The 18204-nt window shown below is 42.3% G+C and overlaps 1 long non-coding RNA gene across 2 annotated transcripts in view; it reads left to right on the forward strand.

The window, feature by feature from the left end:
• Positions 1–18204, forward strand: part of LOC140736551 (uncharacterized) — a 160086-nt gene that overhangs the window by 89279 nt on the left and 52603 nt on the right. The window contains exon 1 of one of the 2 annotated variants that reach the window (XR_012100965.1): positions 13676–13949. The exons of the other annotated variant lie outside the window; for it this stretch is intronic. This is a non-coding gene — a long non-coding RNA (uncharacterized lncRNA). Of the gene's footprint in view, positions 1–13675; positions 13950–18204 lie in introns of those variants that run through there. 2 annotated transcript variants of the gene reach the window in all.

Consider the following 18204-nt stretch of genomic DNA (forward strand, 5'->3'; position numbering starts at 1 on the left):
GGACAGATTCCTGTCACAGTATGTTGACAAGCCGACTAGGGGAAATGCCATACTAGATCTAGTATTAGGTAATGAATCAGGTCAGGTCACAGATCTGTCAGTGGGTGAGCATCTGGGGGACAGTGATCACTGCTCCCTGGCCTTTAACATTATCATGGAAAAGGATAGAATCAGAGAGGACAGGAAAATTTTTAATTAGGGAAGGGCAAATTATGAGGCTATAAGGCTAGAACTTGCAGGTGTGAATTGAGATGATGTTTTTGCAGGGAAATGTACTATGGACATGCGGTCAATATTTAGGGATCTCTTGCAGGATGTTAGCGATAAATTTGTCCCAGTGAGGAAGATAAAGAATGGTAGGGTGAAGAAACCATAGGTGACAAGTGAGGTGGAAAACATGGTCGGGTGGAAGAAGGCAGCATACATGAGGTTTAGGAAAGCAAGGATAAGATGGGTCTATTGAGGAATATAGGGTAGCAAGAAAGGAGCGTAAGAAGGGCCTAGGAGAGCAAGAAGGGGGCATGAGAAGATCTTGACAAATAGGGTAAAGGAAAACCCCCAAGGCATTCTTCAATTATGTGAAGGATGACAAGAGTGAAGGTAGGACCGATTAGAGATAAAGGTGGGAAGATGTGCCTGGAGGCTGTGGAAATGAGCGAGGTCCTCAATGAATACTTCTCTTCGGTATTCACCAATGGGAGGGAACTTGACGATGTTGAGGACAATATGAGTGAGGTTGAAGTTCTGGAGCATGTTGATATTAAGGGATAGGAGGTGTTGGAGTTGATAAAATACATTAGAATGGATAAGTCCCCAGGGCCTGACGGATTATTCCCCAGGCTGCGCCACGAGGCAAGGGAAGAGATTGCTGAGCCTCTGGCTAGGACCTTTATATCCTCGTGGTCCACGGGAATGGTACCGGAGGATTGGAGGGAGGCGAATATTGTCCCCTTGTTCAAAAAAGGTAGTAGGGATAGTCTGGGTAATTATCGACCAGTGAGCCTTATGTCTGTGGTGGGAAAGCTGTTGGAAAAGATTGTTAGAGATAGGATCTATGGGTATTTAGAGAATCATGGTCTGATCAGGGACAGTCAGCATGGCTTTGTGAAGGACAGATCGTGTCTAACAAGCCTGATAGATTTCTTTGAGGACTAGGCATATAGATGAGGGTAGTGCAGTGGATGTGATTTATATGGATTTTAGTAAGGCATTTGACAAGGTTCCACATGGTAGGCTTATTCAGAAAGTCAGAAGGCATGGGATCCAGGGAAGTTTGGCCAGGTGGATTCAGAATTGGCTTGCCTGCAGAAAGCAGAGGGTCGTGGTGGAAGAAGTACATTTGGATTGGAGGGTTGTGACTAGTGGTGTCCCACAAGGATCTGTTCTGGGACCTCTACTTTTCGTGATTTTTATTAATAACCTAGATGTTGGGGGTAGAAGGATGGGTTAGAAAGTTTGCAGATGACACAAAGGTTGGTGGTGTTGTGGATAGTGTAGAGGATTGTCGAAGATTGCAGAGAGACATTGATTGGATGCAGAAATGGGCTGAGAAGTGGCAGATGGAGTTCAACCCAGAGAAGTGTGAGGTGGTACACTTTGGAAGGACAAACTCCAAGGCAGAGTACAAAGTAAATGGCAGGATACTTGGTAGTGTGGAGGAGCAGAGGGATCTGGGGGTACATGTCCACAGATCCCTGAAAGTTACTTCACAGGTAGATAGGGTAGTTAAGAAAGCTTATGGGGTGTTAGCTTTCATAGGTCAAGGGATAGAGTTTAAGAGTCATGAGGTAATGATGCAGCTCTATAAAACTCTAGTTAGGCCACACTTGGAGTACTGTGTCCAGTTCTGGTCACCTCACTATAGGAAGGATGTGGAAGCATTGGAAAGGGTACAGAGGAGATTTACCAGGATGCTGCCTGGTTTAGAAAGTAGGCATTGTGATCAGAGGTTAAGGGAGCTAGGGCTTTACTCTTTGGAAAGAAGGAGGATGAGAGGAGACACGATAGAGGTGTACAAGATTTTAAGAGGAATAGATAGAGTGGACAGCCAGCGCCCCTTCCCCAGGGCACCACTGCTCAATACTAGAGGACATGGCTTTAAGGTAAGGGGAGGAAAGTTCAAGGGGGATATTAGAGGAAGGTTTTTCACTCAGAGAGTGGTTGGTGCGTGGAATGCACTGCCTGAGTCAGTGGTGGAGGCAGATACACTAGTGAAGTTTAAGAGACAGGTATATGGAGGAATTTAAGGTGGGGGGATATATGGGAGGCAGAGTCTAAGGGACTGTACAACATGGGCCAAAGGGCCTGTGCTGTGCTGTACTATTCTATGTTCTATGTTCTATCCTACATTGAGTTCAATGCTGACTGGCACCTCCTGTGAAGCTGCTGATACCAAACTGTGTGGTCTCTGCTGTTCCTTTGGGTTCATCAGCTGTGTGGAGAGGAGGAGCTTGCTACGCGGACAACAGCTTGCTCTCCATATCGTATTGGCCAGGCTTGCCCGTGTAGACAGCTGGGATGCTCGACCCAGACCGATGGAGGCTCATTCATGCCGGAAAACGTTCTGATTGGTTGCATCACTGCTTGGTATGGATGCTACAATGCACAGGGTCATAAGAAGATGCACAGGGCTGTAGACGGAACCATCTGCATCACAGACACAACCGTCCCCACCACCGTGGACATCTTCAAGAAGTGGCGCCTCAAGAATACAGCATGCATTACCAAAAGTCCTCACCATCAAGAGTCACACTCAACATTTTAATAATGGATTCTTCCCCTCTGCCTTCAGATTTCTGAAAGGTCCGTGAACCCCTGAACACTATCTCATTAATCTTTTCTTTGGATTATTTATTTATCTTTGTAATTTATAGATTTTTATGTCTTTCCCTGTACTAATGCCACAAGACAACATATTTCATGTCATATGTCCGGGACAGTAAATTAAATTCTGATTTTTATTCTGACCAACCATTTTGTGAGTCACTAGGACTATCAATTGTGCTTGTAATAATATCAAGATTTGCAATAAACGGCATGATATCTTACTAAGATGTAACTGCCCAATTTGACTCTGTTCTGCAGGGCTAACAGACTTCAACGAAGAATAGAAAATCACAGCATAGGAGTGGATTTGGCTGATTCCATCACTCTGCAGTTTATGGTTTTCCAAGTGCTTGTGCATTTGACTACTTTGGCCTCCAATATCTTTTTGAGTGGTGGGGAATGTTATGTTGGTTTGGTCATGCTATGTATATGAGCATGTTTTTTTGGCGTAGGCAATCTATGTAGGCATGTGGTTTTGATGTGGACATACTGTGTTGGTGTGGGCATATTATGTTGGCGTAGGCATGCTGTGTTGGTGAAGGCAAGCTATTTTGGTGTAGGCATGCTACGCTTGTGGGCATGCTGTGTTGGTTTAGCATACTATGTTGGTTAGGGTATGCTACGTTTGTTGGCATACTATGAATGTGTGAGTTTACTATGTTGTTGCTGCAAACAACCAACACTTACGGGCTGCCCCAAGCACAATTTTGGACTATGTTGGTCGTTGAGCAAACAATGCATTTCATTGTATATTTCAATGTTTCAATGCACATGTGACAACTAAAGATAATTTTTAAATCAGATCCCCACCACTCATTTAAAATATGTATAGTCACATCCCCTTTCATCCTTCTCCCAATTAACTTACACCCACTTCTCCAGTTATTGACTTCATTATTAAGTGAAAAAATATCTGCTTTGTTTCCCCCTGCTAAGCCTCATAGTATTGTAGTGAGAGCAGCTAAATCTCACAATGTATTTCATTACCAAGAATGCAGTTCATAACTATAACTCCCCAGCCTTTCCCATACTGTGAACCGCTTTCTGAATGAGAAGATCTGATGGGAAATAACACAATCTGAAATCAGTGTGCTCAGTGGCTATTCCCCACAAAATGTTGCTAAAATCTTTATCCCTATAAGGAGTGGGGCAGGGTTTCTTCAAAGTTCAAAGTAAATTCACTATCAAAGCACATATATCTCACCATATACAACTCTGAGATTCATTTTCTTGTGGGCATAAACAATAAATAATAAATCAATAATAGAATTGAACTGTACCTATCCAGGAGACTCTTAAAAGACCCTATCGTATCTGCCTCCACCACCCTCACTGGCAGCCCATTCCACGCGCTCACCACTCTCTGCATAAAAAACTTACCCCTAACATCTCCTCTGTACCTACTCCCCAGCACCTTAAAACTGTTTACTCTTGCATTAGCCATTTCAGCCCTGGGAAAAAGTTTTTGACTATCTACACAATCAATGCCTCTCATCATCTTATACACCTCTATCAGGTCAACTCTCATCCTCTGTCTCTCCAAGGAGAAAAGCCCAAATTCACTCAACCTATTCTCATAAGACATGCTTGCCAATCCAAGTAACATCCTTGTAAATCTCCTCTGCACCCTTTTCTATAGTTTCCACGTCCTTCCTGTAGTGAGGTGACCAGAACTGAGCACAGTACTCCAAGTGGGGCCTGACCAGGATCATATATAGCTGTAACATTACCTCTCAGCTCTTGAACTCAATCCCACGGTTGATGAAGGCCAATGCACTGTATGCCTTCTCAACCACACAGTCAACCTGTGCAGCAGCTTTGAATGTCCTATGGACTTGGACCCCAAGGTCCCTCTGATCCTCCACACCGCCAAGAGTCTTATTTACTATATTCTGCCTTCATATTTGACCTACCAAAATGAATCACCTCACACTTATCTAGGTTGAACTCCATCTGCCACTTCTCAGCCCAGTTTTGCATCCTATCAATGTCCTGCTGTAACCTCTGACAGCCCTCCACACTATCCACAACAACCCCAACCTTTGTGTCATCAGCAAATTTACTAACCCATCCCTCCACTTCCTCATCCAGAAAAGGGGTCCCAGAACAGATCCCTGAGGCACACCACTGCTCATCAAACTCCATGCAGAATATTACCCGTCTACAACCACTCTTTGCCTTCTGTGGGCAAGCCAGTTCTGGATCCACAAAGCAATGTCCCCTTGGATCCCATGCCTCCTTACTTTCCCAATAAGCCTTGCATGGGGTACCTTATCAAATGTCTTGCTGAAATCCAAATACACTACATCTGCTGCTCTACCTTCATCAATGTGTTTAGTCACATCCTCAAAAAATTCAGTCAGGCTCGTAAGGCACGACCTGCCTTTGACAAAGCCATGTTGACTATTCTTAATCATATTATGCCTCTCCAAATGTTCATAAAACTACCTCTCAGGATCTTCTCCATCAGCTTACCAACCACTGAAGTAAGACTCACTGGTCTATAATTTCCTGGGCTATCCCTGCTCCCTTTCTTGAAAAAGGGAACAACATCTGCAACCCTCCAATCCTCTGGAACCTCTCCAGTCCCAAATTAATGATGCAAAGATCATCACCAGAGGCTCAGCAATCCCTTCCCTTATATCCCACAGTAGCCTGGGTTATATCTCATCTGGTCCTGGTTACTTATTCAACTTGATGCTTTCCAAAAGCTCCAGCACATTCTCTTTATTAATGTCTATATGCTCCATGCTTTTCAGTCCACTGTGAATCATCCCTACAGTCACCAAGGTCTTTTCCGTAGTGAATACTGAAGCAAAGTATTCATTAGGTACCTCCACTACCTCCTCTGGTTCCATACACACTTTTCCACTGTCACACTCGTTTGGCCCTATTCTCTCATGTCTTATCCTCTTGCTCTTCACAGTGAGTCCTTGAAAGTGAGCCCATGAGTTGTAGGAACATTTCTTTGATGGGGCAAGTGAAGTTGCATGAAGTTATCACCTCTGGTTCAAGACCCTGGTGGTTGAGGGGGATCACTGTTCCTGAATTTGGTGGTGTAAGTCCTGATACTCATGTACCTTCTTCCTGATGGCAATAGCAAGAAGATAACATGACCTGGGTGGTGGTGTCCCTGATGATGGATGCTGCTTTCTTGTTCCCTGTAGATGCGCTCAACGGTGGGGAGGGTTTTACCCACGATGGACTGGGCCGTATCCACTACTTTTTGTAAGATTTTCCATTCCAGGTCATTGGTGTTTCCATAACATGTTGTGATGCAGCTAGTCAAAATGCTCTCCACCACACATCTGTAGAAGTTTGCCAAATTTTAGATGCCATGCCAAATCCTAAGGAAGTAGAAGTGTTGGTTGTGCATTGATAATGGGAAATGAGGGAATATTTGATAGAGGTGTATAAAATTATGTAGGGCATAGATAGGGTAAATGCAATCAGGATTTTTCTCCTGAAGTTGGATGAGAGGTTAGAGGTTTAGGGTGAGAGATGAAATATTGAAGGGGAACCTGAGAGGGAATCTCTTCACTCAGTGGGTTGTGAGAATATGGAACAGGCTCTCTGCAGACGAGCAACGTTTAAGAACAGCTTGTATAAGTACATGGATGTGAGGGGTATGGAGGTCTATGGTCGAGGTTTGGGTCGATGGTGCTAGGCAGAGTATCAGTTCAGCATGAACTAGGCTGGCTGAAGGGCTTGTTTCTGTGCTGTAGTGCTCTATGAGTTTATGGTAGGGAGGGTTTCCGAGCCTGTTGCTGTGGAACATGAAGCCAACCTGGACTTTGACTGTTGCTACAATGATATGCAGAATGGTTATATTAAAAACTACCATGTGTCAATATCACTAATCTCAAAGACAAATAAAAGATTAGCTTTATTTGTCACATGTTCGTTGACACATATAGTGAAATGCGTTGTTTGCATCAAATCATCGAGGACTGATCAATACAGTAAAAATTTTCCTGTTGTGCAGCAGTATTTAAATTTTTGTGAATCTGAAGCACAGAGAAAGAGTATTATCTGTGCTACACATTTTGGATGAATTTTAAAACGTCAACACCCCATCCAGCTGCCATTAATAAACTTAACCACTTTACTGAACTCACGCCAGTATGCATTTCTGCGTAATTCTACGGGAAATTTGTGCAACCACCAAGCAAAATAGTCATGCTGTATTCACATCTTTTTGAGGAAATAATGGTGTGGAAAAGAAAGCATAATCCACACCCCTCCCATCCATGTACTTATCCAAGATGCTCTCAAATGTTGTAATCAAACCCACATCCACCAATTCTGTAGGCAGCCCATTCCCCACTCACACACAACCCTCTGAGTGATGACGTTCCCCTCAGTGAGTTCCACTTGGGTGTCTTTTCACTAACAGTTTCACTGCAGTGACTTGACTAAATCATTATCAATGAATTCATTCATTTGGCCCATTGATCTGTGTCTTCGTCATCTGAGACCAATGTTACTCTTCCTTCCTTTCTCCTTCATTTATTCAGCAAGGGTTTTAATTAAATGCCTCAAATGTCCCATGTGATAAGTAGATTCCACATTCAACTTATTCCCTGTGGTAAAGAGGTTATTAAGACCATAATATTTAGGAGCAGAATTAGGCCATTTGGCATATTGAGTCTCCTCCACCATTTCATCTTAGCTGATCCATTTCCCTCTCAGCCCCAATCTCCTGTCTTCTACCTGTATCCCTTCATGCCCTAACTAATCAAGAATCTGTCAACCTCTGCCTTAAATATACCCAATGATTTTGCCTCCACAGCCGTCTGTGGCAACGAATTCCACAGATTCACTATTATCTAGCTAAAAAAAAAATCCACCCTATCTCCATCCCAAATAGACATCCATCTATTCTGAGGTTGCGTCCTCTGGTCTTAGATTCCCCTACCATAGGAAACATCCTCTCCACATCCACTCTTTTGAGGCATTTCAACATTTGATAGGCTTCAATGAGATCCCCTCTCATTCTTCTGAATTACAGTGTGTACAGGCGCAGAGCCATCAATTGATTCTCATATGATAAGCCTTTTAAATCCTGGAATCATTTTCATGAACCTCCTTTGAACCCTCTCCAATGTCAGCATATTATTAGTGACTAATGCTCATGAGTGATGGAATCCTTTACATTTCATTGGAAACATTTTAAGTTTAGGAATGTAAATGTTTGTATTGTGTGTATTTTAATCTTTAATGCTGATTGTTGGAGGTTTTTCCTGAGCAGTTCTGTTGGTATCAGAAATGATCTTGCTAGTGTGGATTGGAACAGGCTGTTTTCTGGCAAAGGGTGTACTTGGTAAGTGGGAGGCCCTCAAAAGTGCAATTTTGAGAGTACAGAGCCTGTATGTGCCCATCAGAATGAAAAGTCTGGATATCAAGTGTAGGGAACGTTGGTTTTCAAGAGATATTGAGGCCCAAGTAAAGAGGAAAAAAAGGGAGGTGCAAATGGAACAAATGAGGTGCTTATGGAGTATAATAATGCAAGATAACACTTCAGAAAGAAATCAGGAATGTTAAAAGAAGGAATGATGTTGCCCTAGCAGACAAGGTGAAGGAGAATACTAAAGGATTCTACAGATATGTTAAGAGCAAAAGGATTGCAAGGGATAAAATTGATCCACTGGAAGACCAGAATGGAAATTCATGTGTGGAGCCAGAACAGATGGGGGAGATCTTAAATAAATTTTTCACATCTGTCCTTACTCAGGAGATGGACACAAGAGTTTATAGAAGTGAGGCACCATCATTTTATAGAAGTGAAGTGACAGAAGAAGCACCAAAGGATTGCAGGATAGCCAATATCATTCCGCTGTTTAAAAAAGGCTCTAAACATAAACCAGGAAATCATAGGTCTATGGGTCTGACATCGGTTGTGGGTAAGTTATTGGAAGATATTCTAAGGGACCAGATATAAAAGTATTTGGATAGACATGGACAGAAAAAAGAGAGTCAGCTTGGCTTCATGTGTGGTAGATCATGTCTAACCACTCTTAGAGTTTCTCATGGAAGTTACCAGGAAAGTGAATGAAGGCAAGGCAGTGGATGTTGTCTGCATGGACTTCAGCAAAGCATTTGACAAGGTCCCGCATGGAATGCTGGTCAAGACAGTTCAGTCACTCGGCATTCAAGATGAGGTAGTAAATTGGATTAGACATTGACTTTGTGGGAGAAGCCAGAGAGTGGTATTAGATGGCTGCCTCTCTGACTGGAGACCTTTGACTAAGCGTGTGCTGCAGGGATTGAAGCTGGGTCCATTGTTGTTCGTCACCTATGTTAGTGATGTGGATGATAACGTGGTTATCTGGATGAGCAAATTTGCCGATGACACCAAGATTGGAGGACAGCGAGGAAGGCTATCATGGCTTGCAGAGGGATCTGCATCAGGTGGAACAATGGGCTGAAAAATAGCAGACAGAGTTTTATGCAGACAAGTGTGAGGTTTCGCACTTTGGTACGACCATCCGGTATAATCCTTACAAAGTGGACAGTAGGGCACTGAGGTTGCAGTTGGACAAAGGGATCTGGGAACATATGTATATAATTCATTGAATGTGGTGCCACAGGTAGATAGGGTCATAAAGAAAGCTTTTGGCACATTGGCCTTCGTAAGTCAATGTACTGAGTACAGGAGATGGGATGTTATGTTCAAGTTGTATAAGACGTTGGTGAGGCTCATTTGGAGTGTTGTGTGCAATTTTGGTCACCTACCCACAAGAAAGATGTGAACAAGTTTGAAAGAGTGTGGGGAAGATTTACAAGGATGTTGCCATACCTGGAGGACCCGAGTTATAAAGAAAGATTGAATAGGCTCAGATTTTTTCCCTAAAACACAGAAGAATGAGAGGAGATTTGATAGAGGTATACAAAATTATGAAGGGTATAGATAGGGTAAATGCAAGCAGGCTTTTTCCACTAAAGCTAGGTGAGATTACAACCAGGCACCATAGGTGAAGGGTGAAGGGTGAAAAATTCAGGAACATGAGAGGAAACTTCTTCATTCAGAGGGTTGTGAGAGTGTGGAATGAGCTGCCAGCACAAGTGATACATGCAAGCTCAATTTCAATGTTTAAGAGAAGTTTGGATAGGTACCTCGATGGTAGGGGTATGAATGGCTCTGGTCCCAGTGCAGGTCGATGGGAGTAGGCAGTTTAAATGGTTTCAGCATGGAGTAGATGGGCTGAAGGGCCTGTTTCTGCGCTGTACTTCTCTATGACATGCAGAGCTGATAGAGGAATTAGTTTTGAAGTGCAATTCCAGTTATTTCAAGGCAGAGGATTGTTTACACCATAGTAGTTTTGAGTATGATGGCTGAGAGGAAAATGTTTGCAAAGGCATCCCTCCCTAGTTTCAAAGAGCATATGGTATATGTTACATCCACCTAACCAGACAGATCTTCATTAGTTGAACAGCTCATCCAAAAGATGACCACAAGACCACAAGATTGCACAGATTTGCTGAGAGGACAATCTGTCATCAACCCTTCCAAGATAATTATCAGGAACTCTGTGTACACAGGGGCCTTAGTGCTGTCAAGGATCTCTCCCATTCATCCCACAATCTCTCTGACCCCCTACCATCAGGCAGAAGGTACTTTAGCATTAGGATGGGAAACAGCTTCTTACCCAGTCCATGAAATTACTGAACTCCTTTCTGGTCTCGTCAAGCATGAAGCACTAGTAACATTGTACTGTTCACTTTTTAACTTGTGTTGCAAATGCACCTTGTGCTAAATGTCAATCTTCTGAAATATATTTTATTACTTGTTAATTTATTTTTGGTAATATTATTTTAAAGTGAGTTATATGGACTATGTTGTGCACCTTGGTCAGGAGGAATATTGTTTCATTTGGTGGTATACATGTATTCAGATGACGATAAAATTGAATTTGAGAGTATACCACAGACATTCCCATAATCCTTCACCTGAGGTAAACCTAAATAACGCACTCTGTGGAATGAACCCACCATCTTCTGATTTGTGAAGGGAAGTGTGCTGATACCAAGACAAGCTGACAGCATAGTGAAGGACCTCATGCACCCCTCACACAAACTCTTCTCCCTCCTGTCATCTGGCAAAAGGTACCAAAGCATTTAGGCTGTCACAACCAGACTGTGCAACAGCCTCTTCCCCCAAACCATCAGACTTCTCAATACTCACGAGTCTAGACTGACATCTACATCATTTATTATTATATTGTAATTTGTCCTCTACAGTGCTTATTGTCTTGTTTATTAATTATTGTACAGCCCTGCACTGTTTTGTGCACTTTATGTAGTCCTGTGCAGGTCTGTAGTCTAGTGCAGTTTTTATGTTGTTTTACATAGTCTAGTGTAGCCTTGTGCTGTCTCACAGAGTCTAGTGTAGTTTTGTGTTGTTTCATGTAGCACCAGGGTCCTGGAGGAACGTTCTTTCGTTTTTACTGTGTACTGCACCAGCAGTTTATGGCTGAAATGACAATAAACTTGACTTGACTTGACCTGATGTGTAATAGACACAAGTTAAACTACAAATCAATCACGAGCGTAGAGTTCCTGACAATGGGTACAAGCCATAATGCAAATATCTGTTGTGTTTTCTATATTTTTTTACTACACTGAAGGTGGAAATTCAGGACTAATTTTCGGGCTTTCCTTCCTGGGTGATTGAAAACGGGGCTGATTTGGTTCAGGGCGGGTAACCCATCTAATATGCTTATTTTATTTTACTTTATTGAGATGTAGTGCAGAACAGGCCCTTCAGCCCTACAAGCCGTGCTGCCCAGCAATCCCCCGATCTAACCCTGGCCTAATCATGGGACAATTTACAATGACCAATTAACTTACCAACTGGTACGTCTTTGGACTGTGGGAGAAAACCAGAGCACCAGTAGGAAACCCATGCGGTCACAGGGAGAACGTACAAATGCCGTAGACAATAGACAATAGATGCAGGAGTAGGCCATTTGGCCCTTTGAGCCAGCACCCCCATTCACTGTGATCATGGCTGGTCATCCACAATCAGTACCCCATTCCTGCCTTCTCCCCATATCCCTCGACTCCGCTATCTTTAAGAGCTCTATCTAACTCTTTCTTGAAAGCATCCAGAGACTTGGCCTCCACTAACTTCTGAGGCAGAGCATTTCCACAGATTCACAACTCACTGGGTAAAAAAGTTTTTCCTCAACTCCGTTCTAAATGGCCTACCCCTTATTCTTAAACTGTGACCTCTGGTTCTGGACTCCCCCAACATTGGGAACATGTTTCCTGCCTCTAGCGCATATATGTCAAACTCAAGGCCCGCGGGCCAAATCCGGCCCGCGGTGGAATTATCTTTGGCCCGCGAGATAATATCTAATTACTATTAAAGCTGGCCCCAGTAATCGAAGCGCCTATGGCGTATGATATGGCTAATGCTGAGTTTATTCAGGTACCAGGTTTTCAGGGTTTTTAGTGTTTATTCGGCAGTCTTCTTCATAAGAAACGGAATTTGTAAAGTGAAACACTTTGTAGTTATAGCAGAGACTGAGACACATGAGAGCAGGCTGAAAAAACGGAGACAACGAAAGCTGCGTTCGCACGCGTCCGACTGATCCGGCCCGCATGAAGCTGCATTTTGCTCAATCCGGCCCATGACCTAAAATGAGTTTGACACCCCTGCAAGCGTGTCCAATCCCTTAATAATCTTATATGCTTCAATCAGATCCCCTCTCATCCTTCTAAATTGCAGTGTACAGGCAGTGGTGGGAATTGAACCCAGGTCGCTGGTACTGTAAAGTGTTGAGCTAACCACTATCATCCCATTATCACCCCAGCAGTGAAAACCAATGTATATCATATAGTTTTATGATGAAATGGCTTTTCTCTGTCCTCAGCCTGTCTGCTCTTTACCTTTGGCACCAATTGGATCCATAGTGGAATCTGCTGAGGGAAAACAGCTCATACTCAAAAACATGGGACAAATGTGGGTGCAGCCAGACAATGGACAAGAAATAAAGCTGCTGCCAGAGGACTGAGTCAGCAGGAAAAGAGACACAGGGAGGGAAGCAGCATGACTCTGCAGAATTCCTGAGGCAGGATCTCAGAACTTAGAGAGTGATGTGTGCTTCAGAAAGATGGAAAACATTGGTATTACACAGCAAGCATATATACGGAGCTGGTCCAATGGCAATCAGCCAGGGACTGTGCTAAAGTTTCCCAACATGTTTTGATCACTCCTTTCCATTCAACATGTTGGACTGGATGGGCTCAAATGTTTCTGAAGTAGGCCTACTGTTTCTTCTAAGCCAGGGATGGCCAACCTATGCGGAATGCTGCAGAAGTGGCGCATTGCACCCCAGCGATAATATTAAGAAAGTAAGCCTACTCATGCAAAAAGTATTAGCCAAAAACCGATTTGTAGAGAAAAAAAATCTATAACAGGAATTCAAGTAGCTTAGAGCTAGAATTGGGTTTTACTGAGAATAAATCTAAAACTTAGCAATTATGTTTTGCGATTTTGTTATTTTGTGCACATCTTTTGGCGAATGTTATCTTTTTCCACATTAATCTGTTTTCAATTTTAAAAATGTTCAATGAATCAAATTTGGAATAAAAGACTTTTGTTCTGCAGTCGGTCCATAACTGTTCAATTCATGTTTGATACTTGTGTGATCCTGAGGCGCCAGGCGTCTGCACCAGCGGTGCGTCACAGGTTTTTGCCAGTTTACAATTGGCACTCGTGCGCTACGGAGTGGTGCTTTGTTCGTCCTTTGTGAACATTTGCAGTTTTGTACTTTTTCGGAAACAAAGCCTTGTTTTTACATTCAGTTACCCATCACGGTGCAAAAGAAAATGAGGGGGGAGAAAAGCAGAAAATGATAGTAAGCATGAATTCAATGAACAGTGGGAAAAGGAGTTCTTGTTTAAAGTAAGGAAAACAGTTGTGCATTGTTTGTGAAAACACTTTCTCACATAATAGAAGACATGATCTTAATAGACACTATAAAACACAACATCAGACTGAAATAGAGGGGAAACTGAAGCTAGTGCTTGGGTCTGGGTTACGGAAAGAATATATGGTTAAGAAAAAGGAAGAAATCAAAAGGAGACAAAATATCTTTGTTAAAAGTCTCATTAGGGTAAGTAATGTTTATCTTGTTTTTATATTAAATCAATATATCATGTAAAACTGCCAAATATGTCTATATTAACATGTTTTTACAAGAACTGAATGGGGGTGCAAGAGCTGTATGGCACATCTGAACTCGTGTGTGAAAAAATCGACGTATGGAATGTAAAAGGTCGGCCAGCCCTGCTCCAAGCTGTGCGGGTGCATGGTTGCGCAGTAACTAAAACGCTTCCACGCATGTAGCCTTTGTTGCTGCACAGCTGGAATTTCTTTTTATTCTACGATGTTATTAAAGTGCTGTGCAGTTTTCAAGCTGTGTAAAAATTTCCTGCTCAGATCAATGATTAGTCGGCGCAGCTGTTAAACAAAATTAGAGGGAACATTGCTCCCTTATCTGATATTGCATTCATTGTATCTGGAAAACTGCTGTTATTTGGCAAACACAAGAGATTCAGCAGATGCTGGAAATCCAAACTAACACAGAAAATGCTGGAGGAGCTCAGCAGGTCAGGCAGCATCTATGAAACGGAATAAAGAGTTGATGTTTTGTGTCGAGACATTTCACCAGGACTGGGAGGGAAGGGGGTAGAAGGCAGAATAAGAAGGTGAGGGGGAGGGCAGAAGGGGTACAAGCTAGAAGGTTTGGGTCAAGCGAAGTGGGGGGGGTGGAAGGTGGATGAAGAGAGAACCTAGGTGATGATACGGAAAAGGTAAAATGGAGAGTGGATCATGGTAAAAAGGGAAGGAGGAGTGGTATAAGAGGGAGATAAGGAGACGAGAAGAGGTAAAAGGGGATTGGAAGAAGAGAGAAAGGGAAGGAGGAGAAATGACTGTAGTTAGACAAATCGATGTTCATGCTGTACACATTGGAGGTAAACATTATTATTTTGAAATTGATTTCTCCCATGTGCAAGAATAATGCTGACACTTGTCACTGCTATCAGGCTTTCTCTGTTCTCAGTTTTTAATTAAAATTTTTGTCAAACTGGCATTGCCTGCAAGGCCACAATTCACTGCCGCTCTTTCTATGAGAAAGTACAGACAAATACTGATCGTCAATGCCAAAAAATTATTGTTTAGAGAGAAGATTAATGCCATAGAGCTTGGTTAATTAATTGTTTAAAGCCATAAAGTTATTGTTTGAGGTGTATAAGATGATGAGAGGCACTGATTGTGTGGATAGCCAGAGGCTTTTTCCCAGATCTGAAGTGGCTAACATGAGAGGCATAGTTTTAAGGTGCTTGGAAGTAGGTACAAGGGGGATGTTGGGAATGAGTTTTTCACGCAGAAAGTGGCGTGGAATGCACTGCCAGTGACGGTCGTGGAGGAGGATACAATAGGGTCTCTTAAGAGACTCTTAGATAGGTACATGGAGCTTAGAAAAATAGAGGGCTAAGTGGGAGGGTAATTCTAGGCAGTTTCTAGAGTAGCCGGCACAACACTGAGGGCCAAAGGTCCTGTCATGTGCTGTAGGTTTCCATCTTCTAAGTTCTAAGAGCACTTAGTGTTAGCTTTGAAAATATTTCCAAATGATAATGCTGGGATCTTAGAAAAAAAACAAAAACTGCTTGCTGTATTCATGGTAAACACAATACTGCTCAGTATGTTTCATAATGTAAAAAATTAGATTAACGTGGAATGCTGTAGGCTGTGAGAATCAAGGGAAGAATTTGCTGGGGCTTTGGTAGATTTATTCATATCTTTATTAAGCATAAGAAAAGGATTAAAAGATTGCAATGTGGCTAATGTTGTGCCTTGATTTAAGAAGGGCTGCCAGGTGAAGCCAAGGATTTACAAGCTGCTGGGTCTTACAACAGTGGTGCAAAAGTTACTGAAAGGATTTTGAGAGAGAGAATTGTATTTGTATTTGGACAGATGAGGACCAATTTTGGTATGTGTGAGGGAAATCATGTCTCCCAAATTTGATGAAGTTTTTTTTGAGGTGACCAAGAAGATTGAGTAAGGCAAGGGAGTTAGTTGTTTCCATGGATATTAGCAAGGCCTCAGACAAGGTTCCACATGATAGTCCACTCCAGAAGGTTAGAACTCATGGGGTCTCAGGTGAGTTGGCATATTAGATAAAAATTGGCTTGGTGGGAGGAGGTAAAAAGTGGAGGGCTGTTTTCAGTTTGAAGGCCTGTAACAAGTGATGCTTCACAAGGATCGGTGCTGGGTCTCCTGTTGCTTGTTATCTAGATGAAGGATTTTGATGGGAAATAGTGCGCATGATCAGGAAGTTTGCAAGTGACATCAAAGTTGTCAGTAAAGGAAGTTGCTTACATTTGCAACAGCATCAAACGGAAAAAGGAACAGCAGATGGAATTTAATTCAGACAAGTGTGAAGTGATGTTCTTTGGTAAATTAAACCAGGCAGAATATACACAGTAAATGTCAAGGCTTCCCTATTATATAAATTGGACACAGAGAGATAGAACTCCTGTACAAGATAGATAGATAGATAGATAGATACTTTATTCATCCCCATGGGGAAATTCAACTTTTTTCCAATGTCCCATACACTTGTTGTAGCAAAACTAATTACATACAATACTTAACTCAGTAAAAAATATGATATGCATCTAAATCACTATCTCAAGAAGCATTAATAATAGCTTTTAAAAAGTTCTTAAGTCCTGGCGGTAGAATTGTAAAGCCTAATGGCATTGGGGAGTATTGACCTCTTCATCCTGTCTGAGGAGCATTGCATCGATAGTAACCTGTCGCTGAAATTGCTTCTCTGTCTCTGGATGGTGCTATGTAGAGGATGTTCAGAGTATGTATGTAGTTCCCTGAAAGTGGCAACACAGGTTGACAGGATGATGAAGATTCATATCATGCTTGTTTTCAGTGGCTGAGGCATTGAGAACAAGAGTTGAACGTCGTGTTGCAGTTGTACAAAACTTTGATGAGACCACATTTGCTGTACACAACTCTGCATTCCACACTATAGGAAAGGATATGATTATGCTAGAGCGGGCGCAGAAAATATTCACAAGGATGTTGCCTGGACTAGAGTGCTTGAGTTATAAGGAGGGAATGGACAGGATGGGTTAGTTTTTCCATGAGAGAAGGAGGCAGGAGGGTGACCTTATAGAACTTTATAAAATTATGAAGGACGTAGATAGGATACTCCAAGAGGACCATAACCTTGTTGTGGGGTTTGGAGACTTGCGTGCCACAGTAACTCAGAGCTTTGTTGGCTACAGTCAGGGCCTTGTGCTTTGGCTCTTGGTAGGGTCAGCTGTGCCAAGCAGGTCAAAGTGTAGAGGCCAGACTAAAAGTGGTCTACCAGTCCTCCAGGTTCAGCTGTTCAGCTCAGGATTAATAAACCCTACTGAACAAAAAAATTGTTACAGAAACAGTAATGAAGAATCTGTCTACATCTGTGTGTGATGGTATGGACAGACAGAGATAGAGGGCTTACATTGCAGTTCTAAATGCCAGCGGTGTAACGGGTAATAAGTAAGTAAATAGATTGGATAGTCTATTTTTCCCCAGGACAGAGGAGCCTAAAACTAGGTCCATATCTTTATCGTGGAGAGAAACATTTAAAGGGCATAGGAGAAGCAAGTTTTTCACAGAGACAAAGGTGGGAACAAGTCCCAGAGGAGGTGGTAGAAGCAGGTAAATTTACAATGTTTACTTTAGACAGGTGCAGGGATAGTAAATACATGGGTTGCATATCAGCATTTGGGATTGCCTTAGATAAGCGTTTTTTCAGCATGAAGAAGTTAGGCTAGAGGTCTTGTTTCCATGATGTACTATTCTATGAACCTTCATTAACCTAAGGTAAACGAGTGACACAAACTCCAACTATAGAACACTTTGAGAGGTATGCATCGATATCTTAGAAGGTTTGAAACCAATGCAGACTTAGTTAAAAATCCACAGGAAAAATGATTTAGATTTAATGATTTTAGTAAATCTATTGCACAATTTCCTGGCAGGGTAGATGCTGACAACCTCTGAACATGAATCTCTGTGGGTGACCTCCATCCAACAGAGATGAAATGCAGTTATTGTGTAAGTCTGATCCCCTGTGCTTGTTTTTGCCAGACAGCATCTTCCTTTTAATGCCTCATGCATTCTGATACATTTGTCTGTGTTCAGCTTCCTTTCGTGACATTTCCAGACTTTCAGCTTGCTTAAGTAGAAAAGCATAACTTTAGAAAAAGTGTAAATTTAGAAAAAATTTAGTTTTTAACACACCAACGGAGGCAGCACGAAAATATATCTCCATTCATGAAACACTATTGTGGACAAAT

This window comes from Hemitrygon akajei, chromosome 12, assembly GCF_048418815.1.
Source record: "Hemitrygon akajei chromosome 12, sHemAka1.3, whole genome shotgun sequence".
Classification (NCBI taxonomy): domain Eukaryota; kingdom Metazoa; phylum Chordata; class Chondrichthyes; order Myliobatiformes; family Dasyatidae; genus Hemitrygon; species Hemitrygon akajei.